The sequence below is a fragment of the Echinops telfairi genome, unplaced genomic scaffold, assembly GCF_000313985.2.
Source record: "Echinops telfairi isolate 266 unplaced genomic scaffold, ASM31398v2 ScPeMD7_3509;HRSCAF=4178, whole genome shotgun sequence".
NCBI classification, from domain to species: Eukaryota; Metazoa; Chordata; class Mammalia; order Afrosoricida; family Tenrecidae; genus Echinops; species Echinops telfairi.
The window spans coordinates 3,716,781-3,725,921 of record NW_022107407.1 but is presented as its reverse complement, the minus strand read 5'-3'; the positions used below and the strand labels follow the sequence as shown (position 1 = coordinate 3,725,921).

At 42.3% G+C, this 9,141-nt stretch overlaps 1 protein-coding gene across 1 annotated transcript in view; it reads right to left on the bottom strand.

Moving 5' to 3' along the window:
* The window catches only part of LOC101661651 (dnaJ homolog subfamily B member 1-like), a 41,600-nt gene that overhangs the window by 7,857 nt on the left and 24,602 nt on the right, over nucleotides 1-9,141 (bottom strand). The window lies entirely within an intron of this gene.

The window sequence follows — 9,141 nt, the reverse complement described above, 5'->3', positions numbered from 1 at the left end:
AGGCCAGATTCAAATCTTTCCTGTGTTTCTTGTTAAGAGATTTGAAACAGTATCCAAGTTCCCCGTTTTGGTCAGCTCATTCATTCCTCTCCTTCCTGTGAAGTCTACTGAAAAACTCCTTATTTAATGTTCCATTCAACGAACTCAATTTTTATCTGTTTCTTTCTCTTTCTCCAATAATGGGTACCACCTCTTCTGGGTCCCAAACTCCCCTTAATTGCCTCATTAAAAATGTCTTGACCTTAACAAATGGAAGAACATCCCATGCTCATGGCTTGGTATACTCAATATAGTAAAGATGTCAGTTCTGCCCAAGGCACTATATAAGTTCAATGTTATCCCAATACGAATACCACCATCCTTCTTCAAAGAATTGGAAAAACTGATTACCAACTTCATATGGAGGGGGAGGAAGCCCAGAATTAGCACAGAACTCCTCAAGAAGAAGGACACAGTGGGAGGGCCTGCTTTACCTGACTTTTAGCAAATATTATACAGCCACAGTTGTCAAGACAGCACGGTATTGGTATAATGACAGATACTCAGACAAATGGAAAAGAACTGAAAACCCAGAAATAAAGTCATCAGCATACAGACAGCTTATCTTTGATAAGGACCCCAAAAATATCCAATGGGAAGCAGATGCCCTCTTCAACAAGTGGTGCTGGAAAAAAATGGATATCTACTTGCAGGAAAATGAAACAAGGCTCCTATCTCACTCCATGCACAAGATTAAACTCAAGGTGGATCACAGACCTTGAGATAAAACCCCAAACAATTAGGGCCATTAATGAGGGAATTGGGACAAACCTGAGAACCTTGACACAGGGAATACATAGGTTATCAGAAATAGGGAAGAATACAAATACAAAGGAGTCACAAATAGACAAGTGGGATGTACTGAAGATAAATCACCTGTGTACATCGAAAGAATTCATCAAGAGATTAATAAAAGAGCCCACCAATTGGGAAAACATCTTTAGCAATGACACATCAGATAAAGACCTTATTACTAAAATCTACAATACTTTGCAAGCTTACAATAAGAGAAAAACTAACTGCCTACGGAGGAGGGGGGCAAAGGACCTGAACAGAAATTTCAGAGTCTGAAATCCAAATGGCCAATAAGCATATGAGAAAAGGTTCTCAATCATTAGCCATAAGAGAAATGCAAATTAAAACAACTATGAGATACCACCTATTACCCTCAAAGATAGCCCAATTCAAAAAATCAGAAAGCAACAAATATTGGAGGGGCTGTGGTGATATAGGAACTCTCATCCACTGATAGTGGACCTGTACAAATACTACAGAAATTCATTTGGCAATTTGTAAAACAGATGAAAATTGAGCTACCCTACGACCCAGCAATCCCCCTACTTGGCATATATCCAGAAGAGGCAAGAAACAAACCACGGCCAGACATCTGTGCTCCAATGTTCATTGCGACACAGTTCACAAACACAAGGAGTTGGAAACAGCCCAAATTTCCATCAACAGAGGAATGGATTAAAAAACTGTGGTACCTACATACAATGGAGTACTATGCATCACTAAAAAGCAGTGACGAATGCATGAAGCTTATCGCCACATGAGAAGAACTGGAGGATATTATGCTAAGTGAAGCAAACCTAGCACAAAAGGACAAGTACAACATGAGTCTGCTGAGGTAAGTTTATTTTAAGAAAGGAAGGAAGGAAGGAAGGAAGGAAGAAAGAAAGAAAAGAAAACTGCAAAAGGGGCACAGGGAAAAAGCTACTGTATACAAACACTCCAGGAGTGAGGTCCAGGTAGAATGGCAGGGGCCAGACCAAATACAGGGGTACATATGGTAGCCAACTAAAAAGGAGGGGTGGGGAGGAAAGGGGAAAAAGGAGAGAGAGAGAGAGAGAGAGAGATTTGTGGCGGAGTAATAGGGCACTGACCCACCTGAGGGGAGGGTATTGTTTGTGTCTCCACTGGAAAGGAGGGACCAGACTTAGAGCAGTGTTCCAAGATGTGAATGCAGCATGCTGGCATGGAGAGGGGAGCCAGTGGAGGGGCTTGAGGGCTGGGCCCCCATACCAACTATGTGGACAACTGCCCCACCCCCAAGAAGTATTTACTTTAGAGGACAGCACGAAGCTGCAGCTAGGGGAGAGGGACATATCTGATCAGAGTGCATGGGAACAAATGAACGGGGAGGAAGAGAGAGTGGAGCACATCCTGGCCCACCAGGCCTGGAGGACGATATCCCCACTCAGAACAGCCAATGCACAGAGTGGACCATATGGTTGATCCCACTATGAGACATGACATCCCTTGCTGACCTATGGCATTATGGGGGACAACACTGGAGACTCGGTGTTGGGATTGGCCCGGTCTGCCCCCACCACACCAAGACAAAACACTGGGGGCTTGCGGCAGAGCAACACAGGGAGCAGAGAGCTCCCGAGGGACTGCAAAGGATAGATTTTGGGGCCAGAGCATGGCACCCCATCGGACCTGACTGGAGTACATGCCTAGAGGTCAAAAAATCAGACCTTGACCGATTTACAGGTTTTTCTTTCTTTAAAAATTTTTTTCTTTTTAAAAAAATTAATTTATTCTTTTCTTGGTCATTGGTTTTCTTTGTTTCTTTCTCTGCAGATTTATCTAGATAATATAGGCTGCATGAACTGTCTGGAGGAGAAAACAATGGGACTGATGGTTCCAGGGGGACATGGGAGATGGGGAGGCGGGGGTAAGGAGGAGGTGTTGTCCAACCCAGGGACAAGGTAGCAACAAGTGATGCAAAATTAGTGGCAAGGAGGGTGTGAGAGGACTGGTAGGGATTCAGGAAGGGCAATATAACTAAGAGAAATTATTGAAACCCAAATGAAGGCTGAGCATGATAGTGGGACAAGAGGAAAGTAAAAGGAAATAGGGTAATGAACTAGGAGACAAAGGGTATTTATAGAGGTCTAAATACAGGCATGTACACATGTAAATATATTTATGTAGGATGGTGGGGAAATAGATCTACGTGTATATATTTATAGGTTTAGTATTAAGGCAGCAGATGGACAAGTACTTACTCAATGCAAGAACACACTTTTCTATTAAATTGGCATTTCATGATGCATACCTTCCCGACACGATCGCTGAAGACAAATGTGTGCATAAGCAAATGTGGTGAAGAAAATTGATGGTGCCCAGCTATGTAAAGATATAGTGTCTGGGGTCTTAAAGGCTTGCAGATAAACAAGTGTCAATCTAGCTCAGAAGCAACAAAATCCACATGGAAGAAGCACACCAGCCTGTGGGACCACAAAGTGTAGAAGGGACCAGGTATCAGACATCAAAGAACAAAAAATCATATCAGTGGGAGCCCCACCTTCCCGATATGATCACTGAAGACAAATGTGTGCATAAGCAAATGTGGTGAAGAAAGCTGATGGTGCCCAGCTACCAAAAGATATAGTGTCAGGGGTCTTCAAGGCTTGAAGATAAACAAGCGGCCATCTAGCTCAGATGCAACAAAGCCCACATGGAAGAAGCACACCAGCCTGTGTGACTACGAGGTGTTAAAGGGATCAGGTTTCAGACATCAAAGAACAAAAAATCATATCATTGTAAATGAAGGTGAGTGCAGAGTGGAGACTCAAAGCCCATCTATAGGCAACTGGAACCCTCCTTACTGAAGGGTCGCGGGGAGGAGACGAGCCATTCAGGGTGCAGGGTAGCAACAATGAAACTTACAACTTTCCTCTAGTTCTTAAATGCTTCCTCCCCCCACTATCATGATCCCAATTCTACACAATTCTGACTATACCAGAGGATGCATATTGGTACAGATAGGAACTAGAAACACAGGGAATCCAGGACAGATGACCTTTTCAGGACCAGTGGTGAGAGTGGTGATACCGGGAAGGTGGAGGGAAGGTGGGTTAGAAAGGGGGAACCTATTACAAGGATCTACATATAACCTTCTTCCTAGGGGATAGACAACAGGAAAGTGGGGAAAGGGAGATCTTGGACAGTGTAAGATATGACAAAATAATAATAATTTCTAAATTATCAAGGGTTCATGAGGGAGGGGAGAGTGGGGAGGGAGGCAGAATAATGAGGAGCTGATATTAAGGGCTCAAGTAGAAAGCAAATGTTTCGAGAATGATGATGGCAACAAATGTACAAATGTGCTTCAAATGTACTTGACACAATGGATGTATGTATGGATTGTGATAAGAATTGTTCAAGCTCCCAATAAAATACCATTTAAAAATTTCTCTAAGGCTTTTACTACTGATTATGTGATCAAGTTTCCTCTGGATGACTATGCGCTCTCTGTGAATTTGAGTGGACCATTTTGAAAATTGGGTGGCCACCAGAAGGAATCTTCAACCCCTCCTCAGTTGTTGCTTGGGTCAGGGCTGTGGCCACTGAAGACCCAGGCCATCCCAACCAGTTCCCATATATTAACCAATTGCTTGTCCTTGTGGAATCTCCCCCTCCATGGCTAAAAATCTGTTTAGCATGTGCACCCAAAGCCTGAATTATACTTTTGAAGATTCCAAGAATCTTCTCCCATATGGAGACTGAGTAGTGTAGGAAAAACAAAAACAAAACCCTGTATAATGTCTAACTAATCTAAATTCAACCCACAAACACTAAAAAACAGAAACACGTGTTCTTTTGCAACTCCCTTTGGCCCCAGTACAATCTAAGGAATAAGAAATCTTGACCAAAGCATGGACCACCCTTCCTCCCTACTCCAATACAGTTGAAGCTTTTCTCCAAGGGGATGGAAAAGCAGGTTAAAGTCCCTTATGTACAAGCATTTTTCCTCTTAAAAGACAATAAACACCTTTGCTCCAAATGCACCATAGACCCTACAAAAACTCCAGCGTGGGGGGCTAAAAGCTCCTCAGCCTTTAGCCCAACTGAACTGCCCTCTAATATTAGACTTACTAAACCTGAGGGGAGGGGAGGGTGCCCCTTCAAAGTTCTAAATTTAGTAAAAGTAGCTAAAAATAATTAGTTCTCAACTGATTCATAAGTCTTTCACTCTAATTAAACTCAAGCAGCTTTAAAGCAACCTAGGCAGCTATTCGAATAATCTAAAACAATACATAGATACCTTTCAGCACCCTATCCTGGCCTATAATTTAGCCTAAAAATGTAATAATAATTCTAGGAAATTATCAGTATCCAGAAATAGCTGTGCCTGCAACTGATCCCACCTGAAATTATAATAATTCCACTGACAAGTGGGTGTAGAAACATTTTTCTAGTATGTGCCCAAACTGGACTAAAGTCAAGCCAGGAAAAGGCCATCTATTATCCTAAAGTAACAACCATTAACCACAATCCTAGTGAAAGTCCTGTAAGCTTCTTATAATCACTGAGAAAAGCCCTCAATAAACACACCACATAAATTTAAACTCATATAAAGGGCATTTCATACTAAAAGACAAATTTTTCATGCAGGTTACACCAGACATTCATGAAAAGCTCCAAAATTTAGTCCAAGAGCCTGAAGAAGCTACTGTAGACCAAAAAGAAATTGTGCCAATGCTAACTTTTATAAGAAAACAAGGAGCAAAAAGCTCAGGCTCAGGAGAAGGAAAACCAGGAGAAATGCTAGGCATGCACTGGAACTGGCTGCCATAGATAATCAGTACCCCTTGCCTGCCTCCCAGGTTCTAAAGACACTTGCAAAAGGTATACAGTGTCATGTGTATTGGCATCTAAATCACTGGGCAAAGAAATGCCCTAATAAAAACAAGCCTCCACAGAGGCCACAGCCACAAATGACACTGTCCCATGAGGCACACCCAAGAGAAGAGTGGCCCACTGGCAAAACCTGCAACTGCTCACTGAAGATGAAAGTAGCCCAGGCAGATGGCCCAGCAGCAAAGGGCTGCTGTTACTGGTTTGGAACCCCAAATGTACATACATGGATGGCAGATACGCGAGCAGATTTGTTCTAGCTGGTGCTGTCTCATTTCTCCTAACCTCCTTCCTCAGACTCCAAGCAGTAGCTTGGCACTTAAAATGAATTTATCTCTACTGGGCTTGAAAACCACAATCCTTAGAGCAAGTAGGGGGAAATAAACAACAACTGAAATGAACAGAAGAAAAAAAACTGTACTGCCAGTAGCTCTATTACATCTCAGAATTGCCCCCCTGACACCGTACATGTTTAAGCCCCTATAAAGTTCTATATAGGCATCTTTACTCAGAGCTGGTTATAAATACCAAAGCATCCTTAATACAACAATAATCCATACAAGTAATCCAAAGCCAAAAGACATTCCATGAATATAGATTTACCCAGACCCAAGGAAAAATTCGTACCTTTCTGAAGACCTAGTTCTTACAAAACTTAAAAAAATAACCCCCTAAAACCCCAACTCCAGCTAGCCCTAAAGGGTCCTTTCTCAGTAATTTTATCTACCCCTATTGCTGTTAAAGATTTCAGGACAAAGTGTGTAGATGCACCATTCATGGGTAAACCATCAGAACTGGCCCCTTCAAACCGAAATCAAATAGAGCAAAATAAAGACACATGTAGACCATGCAACAGCTTTAAAAGAGTGTTACATCCACATCCAAGACAAATAAGTGCTTTGCAAAACAAAAAACAAAAAACCTTACCTCAAATCACAACAATCTTTAATTTTAAATGCTATCACACACTTTTTGTGTTTAAAGTAAGCGTACAAGCTATGCCTGTCAAGCCTGTGTTAAAAAAAAAAAAATGCCTCCTGAGATTCCTTTGAAATCTTCCAGTGTAAAACTAACCCACATTTCTATAGGCATTGCCATCCCATAGCTCTTGTCTGTCTTATCTAAACTGTTCATCTACTTGGTCTCTACCAGAAACCATCAGATTACAAATAATACCAAGCCAAGATTGCCATCCTCAGAATAACCAAATCTAAATCATCTCAGCCCCTTTCACCATCGACCCCTAAGTGGATGACAAACCTTCCCAAGAGAGCAGGAAGGATATGGACCCAAAACCCCACTTCATGCCAATGTGCCAGCAGGAAGTAGCCAGACCGACAAACTGCATCTACTACCTGCAGTGGTTTGGTTCCATCCTCCTGCAGTGGGAAATAACAAGCAGAAAGATCAGGAATAAAAGGCACCAATGCCTGTGTGAAATGAAAATTAAGTGGCCACACCACCTGCCTGATCAAAATAGAAACAAGTAGACCCTATCCACCGATCCCAGAACTTCTCTTGAGCACTGTGTCGGTTGAAACCAGCCAGTCCTGTTTTGCCCCAAATAGTACTGGGTTTGCATGAAGCAGTGGGCTCACCGAGTTTGTTATAAAAAGAATGTTTAAGAGCCTTTGCCACAGTTCAATTCCATACCGTTCACCATCTCAAAGCCTAGAGCTCATAAGAAGACAAAATTAGTTGAGTTAAAAAACCAAGGCTACCTGGTCTAAAATATTACTTAAAGCACGCCTACCCTTTAGCATATGGATGGTCTCCTTTTAAATTAATGTTTGAGTAACATCCTCTGGTCCCAACAGCTGGCAGCCCTGCAAAAAGTTCTGTCCAAGGTCTCAACAGGTTGAAAACTGTGACCTTTATTCTTAACCATTAACTGCCGTTCTTTTCATCCTGGTGACTTGTCTTCATAAAAATAAATTAGGGAAAGAGCTGCTGCAACACACCTGGACAAGCCCTTGGTAAGTAGGTTTTTTTAAAATTATTTTATTGGGGGCTCATAAAATTCTTATCACCATCCATTCATCCATCCATTGTGTCAAGCACATATGTACATTTGTTGCCCTCATCATTCTCAAAACATTTGCCTTCTACTTTAGCCCTTAATATCAGTTGCTCATTTTCTCCCTCCCGTCCCCATCCCCCCTCCCTCATGAACCCTTCATAATTCATAAATTATTTTTTTTGTCATAAGTTACATTGTCCGACATCTCCCCCCACCCTCTTCTCTGCTGTCCATCCCCCAGGGAGAAGACTATACATAGATTCTTGTAATTGGTTCTCCCTTTCTACCTCACATTCCCTCCACCCTCCAGGCATCGCCACTCTCACCATTGGTCCTGAAGGAGTCATCTGTCCTGGATTCCCTGTGTTTCCAGTTGCTAACTGTGGTAAGTAGTTTTAACCACCCTTACTGCTGTCAAAGTTGCGGGCCCACCAGCCTCAGTCACCTAAACTCGAGACCACTTGAACTGTTGATCCTAGCCATGAACACCTGCCCCTCCATGCCATCCTTCTTCCACTATGGATCCTCACACTCACCGACACTAGCCACTTTAAATGCTCCTATTGCCTTTCCCTCATGTCCTATACCTCAAAATATAAAATAGTTGAAGTCTCCTGGGCCCCCAGTCAGGCTGCACGCCATTCTTCACATTTTCTATCCAAAGCTAGCCTGCAAAAAAGCTGGTTGGGTTCGCAAGCCAAGCCCCCTTACCATGTAGAAATGGGGGAAGGGAGACAGTGACCCCTGTAAGATATGAAAAGAATAATTTATAATTTATCAAGGGGTCACAAGGATAGTGGAGAGGGGGGAGGAGGGAAAAAAGAGGAGCTGATACCAAAGGCTCAAATAGAAAGTAAATGTTTAGAAAATAATGATGGCAACATATGTATAAATATGCTTGATACAATTGATGTATGGATTGTTATAAGAGCCGTGAGAGCCCCCAATAAAAGGAGCTGTAAGTAACAATGTATTTTATATTGTCCCCATTCCCCACCCCCTCAAAACTTGGTTTGCCTTCAATAATGTGTTCCAGCATGAATGTATTTAAAACTGAAATTCAAAACACCTGTGTCTTAGTGCACCTATTACCCCAAATCTACGTGTACAAAAGACAGGACAGTCTCAACCTCATAAAAGACCTCCATTCCTCTCAGAGCCCCCTTTCCTTCTGAGGCTAAGTGTATCCAGTGCAGTCTGCAGCCTACGAAACTGCGGCCATAGTCAACAGTAATGCTGATATGAACCTACTCTCTAAAACCATAGATGCAAATATAAACAACCTATATCTCATGGTAAAATTACCAAGTCAACAACTAAATTCAAAATAGCTGGGTTCTAAATATACTCTTTTTGCCCCAAAATAGCTTATGTGCAGCCCTTAAAGAAACTTGTTCAGTTCCGGGGGAACATGGGAGAGGGGGAGAGGG